Source organism: Rousettus aegyptiacus, unplaced genomic scaffold (assembly GCF_014176215.1).
Source record: "Rousettus aegyptiacus isolate mRouAeg1 unplaced genomic scaffold, mRouAeg1.p scaffold_m13_p_4, whole genome shotgun sequence".
Taxonomy (NCBI): Eukaryota; Metazoa; Chordata; class Mammalia; order Chiroptera; family Pteropodidae; genus Rousettus; species Rousettus aegyptiacus.
In genome coordinates this window covers 60,368,628-60,381,742 of record NW_023416307.1, presented here as the reverse complement: position 1 = coordinate 60,381,742, position 13,115 = coordinate 60,368,628, and the positions used below count along the sequence as shown (strand labels likewise).

At 33.6% G+C, this 13,115-nt stretch overlaps 1 protein-coding gene across 1 annotated transcript in view; it reads left to right on the top strand.

The window, feature by feature from the left end:
• Positions 1–483: 483 nt before the first annotated feature.
• ATP6V1A (ATPase H+ transporting V1 subunit A) overlaps positions 484–13,115 on the top strand; it is a 53,162-nt gene continuing 40,530 nt past the window's right edge. The window contains exon 1 of the mRNA XM_016150670.2: positions 484–608. The gene's annotated coding sequence lies outside the window, so the exon portion shown is untranslated. The remainder of the gene's footprint in view (positions 609–13,115) is intronic.

The window sequence follows — 13,115 nt, the reverse complement described above, 5'->3', positions numbered from 1 at the left end:
ATCTTCTGCGACTCGGTACTTTCCAGTTGGTAGTCTCCCTAATGACCTTCAAATGCTCCTATCTCCTAATAAGATTTTGTAAAGTCGGTTCTTCTAAATGTAAAGAAATCTGTGGAAAACTCAGTAAAAAATATTTTTAAGACAATTAACAATTGCCGATTACTTGGCTTTCGCCCAGCATGCTTCAAGTTTTGAGATCACGTGATTGCCCCAAACTAAGCCTGGGATTTTACCGGCGGGCGCCAGAGAGACGGAACTCCATCGCCATTTCCGGTCCCTAGATCATGGCGTGTACGTCACTTCCTCATCAATGCACTTTAACCCGTTCCACCCACGCTTTCTACGTCGCACTTCACAACATAATCTTTATGAAAGTTTTTTTTATTTCTTAAAATTTAATCGCAACAAAATTAATGTTCAAGCAATCTGTAAAAATACAGGCCTCCAAGATGTAGCTCACCCAGCTGGCGACGTCAGGGCGGAGCTCAAGGTCACATGACTACGTAGACCCGCCCCCCCACCCTCTGCAGCTGAAGGCTTCCCCTCCGTCAGTGACAGAGCCTTCGGGTGCGCGGTCGCTTGTGGTTCTGCACCTCGCGCCTTGGCAGGTGAGCGGCGACCAGTAAACGGCGGCTGGTAGGGGTAATATAAGGGGTGGGAGGAGGAAAATAGGGAGAGTGAATGGCGGCCTTCGCTGTACCGAGCTTCCTTCCCGCTGTCATCCAGCACCGGCAAGGAGCTCATTTCTCCAGTTCTCCTGATCTCCGCTCTCCCCAACTAAATCCTACCCCGCACCCCACCCAGCAACCTGGGGGTTGAGATGTCCACTTTTCTCGGGATTGGGGGTGAGTGCGGCCATTATGGTTCCCTTAGAGTCTTTAGGGCTTCGGGTAGTGGGATGGGTTCAGCTATTCCTTGGGGTCTGCAATAACCTCCAGATCCCAGTCCCCAAAGCCCATTCTTTGGCAGAGGCCCTGCACCGTCTTTACCTTCAGCTTGGGGCTGGGGAGCGGGAAGGTAAGAAAAACCCTGGAGGCAGAGGCGTCTCCTGTGAGACTGGCTTGGGAGAGAATGACACTCACGTAGCTTTCACTGCGGAGTCACTGTAAAGCCTGCTTCCGAACGTGCTTTCTCAGTAATTCTGAGTTTTTATCTGCTATTCTTGCGGGAGGCGTTTTATAGGTGTTCACATGCTTTGGAAAAGACTGGAAAGGTAAAAGCAGGCCTTTTACCTTTCTTTTCTCTGATTTTATGTGCAGGAAGAGAGAGAATAGTTGAGAGAATAAAGATGTACTAGCTTCAAAACAGGAGATGTTAATACGACAGTCTCGGTTGAATGGGGAGGCGTTGAAAGATGGTGTTGCAGTGTGGTGGTCTGCAAGCAGTGTGGTGGTCTGCAGGAGAACCAGGCTAGCTTATGGGAAAGTGATGAGGTTTCATTGAAAGGGAACTAATTCTTTAAAAACTAATTGGGCTGGAATATAATTAAATCGAATGTGTTTGACCGTAAACTTAAAGGTTAAGTCGAAATATCGCTGACTTCATCTTTTATGCCTTTGGCATCCTCTTTTGCCATTTCTCCCTAAAATCCTACTCGATTGCCACTCCTAATCAGTTCCTTGAGCAGTGGTAAATTTATTTTAAGTAGCACTTGTGTCCCTCTTTAGCTTTACCCATTTGTAAAACCCTAGGGGACCTTTTCAGATTTTGATGAATAGAATTTTGTGAAAATACAGAATTATTTTGCTTAGGTCATTGTACTGCCATTTCATTAGCAATGTAGTAACCAATATTTTGACTCCAAACAATGTGCTTTAGGGAAGAATGTTTTTCAGTTTGGTGTTTAAACTCTTTTATTTACACTGAAAACTTAGGAAGTCTCTGGTTTTTTAAATTGAAAGTCCTGACAAATTACAAAATTGATTTTAAAATGTGAATTTTTAATCTGAAAATCATATTCTTGGTTAAATCTTTTAGTTTTTTAACCAATGTAATTGAATCCATTAAAAAGACAGAAGAAAAATGAGAAAGTTGGAATCATCATTTTTGAGTGTTGGATGTTCGTTACTTTTTGTTTTGTTTTTCTATATCTTCCAAATTCTCCACGATAAGCTGGTCTTATTTGGTTAAGAGAAACAAAAAATTAAATTCTAGAATAATAGCAATTTAGCAAGACTTCCCTTCCCACAGTGACATTCTACCAAGTTAGACAAATTCCTTATGTGTCCTAGAAGTTAAAACCAGTCCTGTCTGGGTGAGACCAAAATGGGAAAGAGAAAACCAACTAAAAAGCAGTGAGTACTAGGGGTGGAAAAGTTAGTATGAAAGAGATTGAATGACTTTGCAGTTTTACTTCACACTTCTTCAATTTTAGGGAACTTAGGAAAGCAATAACTTAGACCACTAACGGAATTTGAAAAATTAGCAGCAGTAATTGGTGACTGAATTGCTGTTAAAGTTGAATATAAAAAAATAATAATAAAAAGCTTTGACATTACACACAGTTTACACACACAAGTAATTTGAAGTTTGAAAGCTATTTCTTAGACTATCACTTGATGAACATTACATGTAGAAATCTTAACATTCATAGGGAATTTTGTTGTAGTTCAATATTAAATGACACACAGGGTTTTTGTGTTAGGGTCCCTGACATCTCCTGTGTGCATAGTCTGAGGGTTGTTTTTTTTTTTTTTTTTTTTTTTTCTTATATCTCATTGCCTTTATAGGTTATTACCACCACCAAGAATGCTTTCTTTCTCTATGGGCAGAGAGCCACTCAGTCTTATAGACCGCTATACATATTTTTCATTCCTCTATTTTCATTTCTAGCACACTGTATTTAATTGCTGTTTTCTGGGCTGTTCCTTAGTAAACTTTAAAGCTCCTGGGAGTTCAAGGATGGTGTCTCTACTGTTGTGTCTTCAGTACGAGGATGCTGAAGTACCTGATGGGTACTAAGTAAATTTTTTTTGAATGAGTGTTTGACAACAAGACAAGGAGAATAAAGTACTTTTAAAGTTCTTGTAGATAATAGCTCCTTCTAAGGTTGTGCACTAAATATTAGCTTTCAAATATAAATCAGAAATAATAACTATCCAAATCATGGTCTGTAGACTATATATAAACCTCAGTTGGACTTTATTAATGCAATGACCAACTTATTTTCACAACATATGTGTGTACATATATGTTACAACATATTTGGATGAAAGGAAAGGGAGAGGAGTGAATTGTACTTAGTGAAAAAGTGGCTCTGCGCAGATAATGAGTGATACAACACTAGACCAAAAGTCAGAGGATCATCATTCAGCTCTGCCACTTCAGTTACATGCTCCTTTAAGTAAAGTTGGGAGTGGGGGCTTAGGGTTTTATACTTAGGAACCTTCCTTTCAAGGATATTATGAGTTCAAGTGAGGTTACACTGTAGATAACCTATGTGAAAGTATTTAAAAACTAAGTGATATTTACATGTAAAGCAGCGTAGTACAGACTTTACTAGAATAGATTTCCCGATCATAGACCTGAGTTCAAGTTCTAGCCCTACCACTTATTTAAGCTTTGTGACCTTGGACAATTACCCAATTTAAGCTTAAATTTCCTCATGTTTAAATCCATCTCATAGGTACTATTAAATTAGATCAGGAATGCAGAAGGCTTAGTACATACTTTGTAAAGGAGACTTAAGGAAACTTAAAAGTGAGTAACAGGTTTGGAGTATGGAGAAAGGAGTAGAATTTGAAATGAGGTTTGGGGATATGGAGGAAGGAGTAAAATTTGTAATGAGGTTATTGCAAAAAATAGAGGAGCGAGAAAAATGTACTTTTAGTAACGATTCTAAAATATTTATTAATATGAGGTAAGAACTATCAACATAAAGCTGATTATTTTGGCAAGTGCAGTGACTTAACATTTTCTATAAAAAGATTTTCCAAAACTTATGATCATTAGTATGTGGAATCAATTTAAAGAGGTAGTTCTTCTATTTCTAAATTATTATTTCTACAATGGATTATAGAATATTTCAAAATTATACAGGCCTGTAGAATAGGATCTTCTGAGTTTATGCTCATGTTTAAAAGTTTTACCTTTTATTTAAATATTTTTATATCTTTTTTATCCTCATCTGAAGTAGACATAGGAATGTAGAGAACATAATGGAAACATGAACTAGAATAAAATTTTTCCTTTCCTAGATTGAGATGATTCACAAGGATTAGTGGTTTTGTATTGGAAAATATCAGTAAATTAAATAATAATTGAAATATACCTATCACGAATTTATGTTTCACCTTAATCCTGAAAAAAATTATTTCTCATTTTGTTCTAGGGAAAGATTTTAATAAGAGATAGATGAATAGTCTCTTTAATGTCAAAGTCTCTTATGATGAAATAAAGTGTAATCAGTACAATATTTTCTATTTAATTTCTGTAGAAATTTTAAAAGTTTTACTATTTTTTCACATTGTGAAATTAAACTGATTGTGGTTTATATGTGTGTTCTTTTACATGTAGTATATACATATTATGTACATAGTAAATGTATAGTAAACATATAAGGTTTATAAAGACAGCTGAAATAGGTGTATATTTTCATGGTAATAAATCTTTATATTTACCAGAAACTATTAAAGCCATCTTTAAAATTACCTAATGATTACTTTATTTGAAACCCTCCTTATATTTGTTCATAGTTAGCTCTTTAATAAACTTCACAACTGCAGTTATTCAGTTTTTAAAAATAGTTGGTATTCCATAGAAAATTTCTTAATTAAACTGATTTTTTGTTGCTATTTTTTTATATCAATATTATGACTAGCTTACTACAAAAACATTTTCACTTTTGCATCTTTATGCTACATGTACAAACTATTGTTCTTTTGGTGATAAACCTTTTTAAAAATTATACCTACAATATGCCATGTTTGTTTTCTGAAAAATAATTATTTATTTCATTGTGAATACAATGGGTAATGCATGGCATGATACAGAAGAGCTTCATTTCAGATGTGTTCGAACAATGTAAAACAACCAGACTTTGTTTTAGTTATTTCTTAGTTTAATTTCTTAAAAGTGTTTATTTAAAAATAAAATAGATAAGGCTAATATAGGAAATACTTATAAAATTGAAGAAAAGGCCTGATATAAAGTATATATAGTATGATTGTATAAACATTGAAGGACATTCATCAAAATGATCATCCCTAGGTTAGGCAATTCAAGAAAGATTTAAAATTTATTACTATACTTTGTGTATATTTGCTTTTCTACAGTCAATAGTCATTATTTTGGGCAGGAAGTTTTTAAATTGATGGAAAGAATTAGGACATTTACATAATAATGTCTTCTTAATTACTTGGATATCTTAAGTGACTTATCCAGATAGCAGAATAATTTTTTAAATTTTACAGGTTCAGATATATTTTTAGGCTTATGTAAGTACAGCAAAATTTTAAAAAGCAGAAGTAAATTCCAGCATATAAAAGAATTTAATACATTACAGTGATATTCCAATTGAATGGGAAATAAAGGCACATATGTAGTAAATATAACTGACACAACTTATCTGTCTGGAAGAAATAAAATTGAGCCACTACTTTGCAGCATAGGCAAAAACCAATTTCAGATGATTAAAAGCTTAAATGTAAACAATAAAACATTAAAATACTAATCTCCTAAATTTATTTATACGTACAATCTAGTTGTAGTGATGTGACCTTTTAAGCCAAGATAGGAAATCTAAAAATCACAACAGTAAACATTGATATATGAGACTACGTAGAAATGAAGACTTTCAATGGCAAAAATAAAGGATAAAAGGCAGATAGAAAAAAAAATGTTTGAAATATATATAATAGATAAAGAGTTAACATTTGTAAGAACTATTACTGTTAAGAAAAATCCACACAGTAGAAACATGGATAAAACACGATTGCAACTGGTAGCCAATATACTAACAAATATTCTTTTCTGACTTACAAAAATTAGGTGGTAAAACCTGATAGCGGAGATGTGCGGTAAAGGATTTTCTCATTAGATGCTAGTTGAGATGTAAATTGTCACACCATTTTTAGTAAATAATCAGAAATATTTGTTAATCTTGAAAATACATACATATCTTCTATCCAGCAATCCCACTCTATGGAATCTTTTCCTTAGAAATAAAAGCATTGGCTAGTAAGCAAGCTTTTAACATGAATGTTCATTGTAGCAGATAGTAGCAAAAAACAAAAAACCAAGGGATGTCTGTCAATAGGGATATCGATACATAAATTTTGGCACAGGTATATTTATGGAATGTTTTTTAGATAATTAAAAGTAGGAGTTAAGTCTATACTGGTGAGTTGAAAGGACTTCCAAATACATCCTAAAAGAATTTCCATCATCTACCTTAAGTGAGAAAGGCAAAGTTTAGAAAAATGTGAGATCCTATTTTTTTTCTAAAACAAATATCATGAGTTTTGTATATGCTTTTTTGATTGTCATAATTGGAAAGAATATAAATGAAAAAAAAAGTATTTTCAATAACATGCATGTAAAACTACATGTTTGTGCTTGACTGTACAAAATGAATTGCAGAAAGAATAGTCATAATGTTTATTGGTTATCTCAGTGTAGTTGGATGAGCCTTTCAGGTGATTTTTTTTACTTCCTTTCTTATACTTTTCTATATTACATGTCTTAATTTTTTGAATTAACATGTAGAGTTTTTATAATTAGAAAAGCATAGCTATTTCTGTTTAGAGAAAGAATCTGATAGAGCAGGGGTCTCCAACCCCTGGGTCATGGAACCAGGCCACAAAGCAGGAGGTGAGCAGGTGGCAAGTGAGTGAAGCTTCTTCATCTGTACTTGCAGCAGCCACTCCCCAGCACTAGCATCACCGCCTCAGCTCCACCTCAGATCATCAGGCATTAGATTCTCATAGGAGCACCGTTTCCTGGTGCCAGAAAGGTTGAGGACTGCTGTGATAGAGCAAAGAAGGAATAAACAAAAGGAAAAATACCATTTGAAATGACCAAGAGTGGCAATTGTCTGAATTTTGTTTTTTGTCTTAATTACTTAGATATCTTAGGAGAAAGTCCTGATGACTGATAACTCCAAAATTCTCCTTAATTTTATATATGTTATAGCCCTTTGGGCACCCAATAAAAATTTGCCATTAAAAATGTTCAGGAAAATGATAGACATTACTAGGTAGGGTTGCAAATACACATTTTATTTTTGGTGTGGATGTTAAGTCCTCCAAGATTACTTTCTGCCTTGGAGACAGAGAGCATATTGCACAAGTTTGGGGTCTGTCAGCTGACTTACTCATATCACATACAGTATAAGGAAAAGTTCACATTTGGGTTTTGGTGAGCAATAAACTAGATGTAAGTAAGTAACTTCTTAAAACTTCAAATAAGAATGTAAAGAAGCAAGATTAAAAGTTTATAATTACTTAATACTTGATTTCAGTCCTTTTAAGAGTCTAAAGTTAATACATCATTCAAAGCCGTAATAGAAAATGACAGATGCTTTAGAGTGGGATTTGTTGCATGTTTCAAGCATCTGTATTTGTTTCTCATGTTGATATTTTTTGGTTTTCTCTTTTTATTACCACTTTTATTAATTGCATATATGTTCTTTATTGTAAACTATACAAATTCTTTTTGAAAAGAGTTGGGATGTATGTAAATAAAAAGTAATTTTTTATGTTGCAGGGAGATTAAGAGCAAAAGTACTGGAGCCAGACTATCTGTATCAAATCTGGCTCTGCCACATCCTAGCAGTTTGACTTTGGCTAAGTTCAGCTTTAAAATAAGGATAATAAGAGTATTTACTTCACTAAGTTTTATGAGGATTAAGTGAATGTGGCACCTAAATATTTACCATTATATTAGTTATTGTACTCTGTTTAGTTAACTAGGTATATATAGTAGTTTTATTGCATGGCTTAATTGTTTTAGCACTCATTGAATCATTCAACAATATTTTTTAATTAAGTTGAATGGATAATGTACAAATGCAGTAAAAATTACATATTTATACGTGTGTTTTCTCCCTCTCTATTCTTTTTTTCCTCCATGTATTTGATTATAGAGGTAGCACCTCTTCGTATTATTCTGAACCTTACATTTTCCACTTAACAATGTTATCTTAGAGATCTTTTCACAGTGATGCAGTTAAAATTGCCTCATTCTTTTTAATAGTCTAGTATTCAAGTGTACTAATGTACCATCATCATCACATGTAACATCTATTGAGAGTTTGTTCCTGATTAGACACTTTAAAAAATACTTTAGTTGTATTAACTCATAGAAGCCTCACAAACAACCTTTTGTGATAAGTAGTATTTTTATTGCCAGTTAACAAATGAGGCATTTTAGGCATGAGGTGGTTAAATGCCCCACAAAGTCACACAGCCCATAAGTAGTAGGATTTGAGATTTGAACCCAGGTAGTCTCTTTCCAGAGAATTGCTATGTTAATACTACCAAGTATATATACAGCCTCTCGTACTACCAAAAGTTATTTAGCCTCCATATTAATGGATATTCCAATCTTTGCTATAAGAAACAGTGCTCTGATAAATATTTGTTAATAAGACATTTTGTATACATAAAGTAAATGCCTAAAAATGAAAGAACTGAGTCAAAGGATATATACATTTTGAATTTGGGTGAGTATTGCCAAATTACTCTTCAATTTTGGGATTCACTGAAGTTCAGGTTTGTCCTCAGTATTTAGCTGAAAAATACCATTTAGTTTGAGTCTTTTGGAAGCTGAATAACTGAATGCCTTTAACACTTCTAGCATCCCTGTATTATATGTGATCTACCATCATGTAACATAAGTTACTGTCATATCTAATCAGTGTAACAATGTTGGTATAAGAACATTTTGTTCTTGTTACTTTCAAATAAAGTTAAGCATTCTAGATAGAACTTGAAATGCTCCTTATGTGATTTATACAATGAAGTTCTATCAATTGAATCTATATTAAAAGAGTAAAATGCTAAAATTGTTAATAATTATGAAAGTTGCTGATTTGATGTACCAAAACAATTATGTAAGAACTTCCAAATAGTTAAATAGAGAATCAAATTGCCAATTACCATAAACATTGAGAGTGTGATAACTAGCCAAGTGTAGGAATAACTATATCTTTTCTTGTGAAAAATGGATTTTCAGTAATCTTTAAGTCCTAATCATAGGTAATACAGAATTAGACAGTTGAGGGGCTTTATTCAGATAAGTTAAAACACCCACAATTTTTTAAAAATATAACGTACTTCTGTTCTGTGTCCTATTTCACTTGTGTCAAGAAAAAAAGACATATTACTGTTCATCCACAAAGCAAGGTGACTTATACCAAACTCTTCAATGTGATCCAAATCAGATACTTGAAATACAGAAATTTCCTCAGATCTCAGCGTAGTGTACCTACAGTGCTTGAATGTAGATGAATAATACCTATTGTTGATCAATGGTGTGTGTTTTAAATATGATCTCATCCTTACCTAAAGATACTGTTGGATAAGGAGGGTGGGGGAAGTACCTATAAATGGGCAGAGGTAAACAGAATCAATTCTTTGTGAACTACTTCTACCTCAACTTAAAGCAATATAAAACAGCAGACAATAACTCTCCCTCTACCTCCACCTTCCAAATGAATCATTAAATTATAGCAACTTTGATATCCAAAATATTAGCCTGAGTCTTGGAAAACAAACCCTTTTATGCTTCATGGTTCCTAAGTTTATTCAAGATAGGATTAAGACTTTTCTAAATCCTCACCCAAGATACTACCATTAAGCCCTGTTCTGAAAACACAGATAAGTAAATACTTTAGAGGTATGTCTGATTTATATACTCCTGAACTAGTAAGGGACTGTGGAAATTCTCAGGATTTGCTGAACTCGACAGGACTAGAGAGTACCCACATAGCCTTATCAAGAGCTATGTAAATTCATTTTAAACAGACAAAAATCTCTTTGGTGGTTTTCTGTCCTTATCCCTACTATACTCCTAGGGCTAAGGTCCTCTTGTCAGCCGCATAAACTAATAGTCTTAGAACTATTAGTTGACAAATAAAAACAAAAGTGAATGTGATATATTTTGTGTAAGCATTACGCCTGTACAGGAGTCATATTGCCAGTACTTTGTGCTTTTTAAAAGAGGGTTTATTAATTTAAAAAATAAAGGGTTTATTGAGGTAAAATTAAAGTGTATAGTCTGATGTTTTGATACACCCATATACACCCATGAAACCATTGCAACTATCAATGTAGTGAACATATCCATCACCCCTAAAAGAAGTTTCCTTGTGCCTCCCCACTGCTGCCCATCCGCAAGCAACCATTGATTTGTTTTCCATCACTGCAGGTTAGTTTGCATTTTCTAGAATTTTATATAAATGGAACCTTTTTTTTCTGTCAATGAACCTTTTTTCTTTTTTTGTCTGCCTTTTACTTAGCATAATTATTTCAAGATTATTCCAGGTCGTTACATGTTTCAGTGATTCCTTTTATTGCTGAGTATTGCCCCATCCTATGGATGGATATACCATAGTTCATTTATCCATTCACTTGTTGATGGATATTTGGGTTGTATTTTCACTTTTTGGCTATTATGAATAAAGGTGCTGTGAACATCCATATAAGTCTTTGGACATGAACATTTCTCATAAGTAAATACTAAGGAGTAGAATGACTGGATCATTTGTAGATGTATTTATCTTTGTAAGAGACTGCAAAGTGTTTTTCCAAAGTGGTTGTACCATTTTACATTCCTACCAGCAGTGTATGTATGATAGTTCTACTTCTACACCCTTCCCAGCACTAATTAACAGTTAGTCTTTTAAAATTTTAATTTGCATTTTCCTAATGATGTTAAGCGTTTTTTCATATAGTTATTTTGCCATCCAAATGTCTTTGGTGAAGTACACATTCAAATCTTTTGCCCATCATTTTAATTGTGTTGTTTTCGTACTGAGTTTTGAGAGTCCTTTATATATTCCACATGTAAGTCCATTTATCAGGCTAATGCTTTGCAAATATTTTTCCCAGCATGTAATTCGTCTTTTTGTTCTAGTAATGTTTTTGAAGAGCAAAAGTTTTTAATTTTCATGAAGTAAATACAATTTATCAATTTGTTCTTTTATGGTTTGTGCTTTCAGTACTATTATCTAATCAATCTACCTAATCCAAGCTCACAAAGGAGGTTTTGTAATAAAGTTTTAGATTTTACATTTAGATCTGTCTGTTTTTAGTTTATTTTTGTATATAGTACAAAGTATGGATTGAGATACTCTTTTTGCATTTACATGCTCACTTGTTCTACCACCATTTGCTAAAAACTATACTTTCTCCACTGAATTCCCTTTGCACATTTGTCAGAAGCCATTTGTCCATATGTGTGTGTGGTTGTATATCCTGTTTGTAAAATTTTACATAATAATGCCAGGCAGAATAATAGAGATCTTACCTATTCATTGTAGAACTATTAGGTGTTCTAGCATTCATAACATTAAACAAAATAAATACTAAAATTATAATATTTTTAACTTTTAACAGAACTTTTTATTCTTTTATATCAGAAAGTCATTCTATGATGGTAATATTTGACTTCAGCTTTGGCCTCAGATAAATATTAATTTTTTAAAATCATGGCCCCTGGGCATTTGGTCAAAATGTATATTCAGTGCACTTCAAAGAGGTTGTATCACTCAGTTTCGTTCAGTGAATGAGAGTGACTTTCCCACATACCTGGGTCAGTACTGTCACTGGGCAATGTTTAGTAATTGCCTACTGTGTGTCACGGTGCTTTACTGTATAATTGGAGTATTCAGTGAACAAAGCAGACGTCCCTGTTTTCCTGGCACTTACAGTTTAACAATGGAGAGAGACATTAAAAAACTTTCTTCGCAAGTTTTTTATTACAATCTTGGCAAAGATGCTATAAGACTATGCAAAAGTGCTATAAAGGAGGAATATTGAAGACAATGAACACATACCAGGGGAGTTGAAAGTTAATTCCTTAAACCATACTATTGAAAACATCCATCGGTGATTAAGTCCTTCTCTCGCTGCAGCCAGTTTAGTTAAGTAAACCCTGGTTGTTATTAATTATAGAATACTAGGCAAACTGCTAGAAATGTAGATTTCTAGCCCTTGGTGTTGAAAATGTCTGTGGACTTTTGACTCAAGTCATATTTTTAAATCCATGTTGTGAAGTGTTTTTTCACCTGTATTAAGCAACATTCTTTTCTTCTTTTGTCCTCAGTTTATGCTTTAAGTCCTATCTTCATTGCAGAGATTTTATGCCTGAGTTTGAGGTGGACCTATTTGTGGTGATGTTTCTTTCTAAGCATTGGTGTTAATATGCCTTCGCACAGTTTGTGAACATTCTTTCTCTTCTAGTCCATCCATGAAATAAATGATAGCACAGATCTATTTGAATATATAAATATTATTCATAACACAAATATACTAGCATTTTACTACTGTTGATGCTGACTCTTGCTTTTACATTGGTCTCAAATACATGCATTGCTTATATTTGGCTAGTTTGGCTGCTCATGGTATTTGTTGGCAAAGCAGTCAAGAAAAGTTCTCATTAACATTCAGAAGAGTAATGTGGTAATTGTAGGCAGTTTCCAAGAGAAGTTTCTAAGTGTATTTGAGCAGTGTTTTTTTTTCTATAGTTGTAAAATTTCTAGGTCAACGACTGCTTTTGAAAGCGATAATTCTCAGGCGTGACTGCGAGTATTTTTTAAAATTGGAAAAGTCACTTCATAGGCAGTTTGTCTGAGAACCTATCCAAACACCAAATAGCCATTGCAATGCTCAAGAGGCTATGAAGGTTAAGGATCCTCTCAGAAGAGAATTTACTAAGAACAGCCATTGGCACTGTGAACTTGGAGTAGCAGACTGTTTAACATAAGAAATTTTAATAATATTTTTAAATACACTTTTTGGAAGGTGGAGACTGTATTTCAAATAAATTAATACTTCATTTTGTTATCATTATTGAATTTTAAAGGTATGTCCAGTTTTTTGATATCGTAGTTTAAAAAATATATATATATATAAATCCTTATCCACATGTCAGATATATTTGCAGAAATGCGA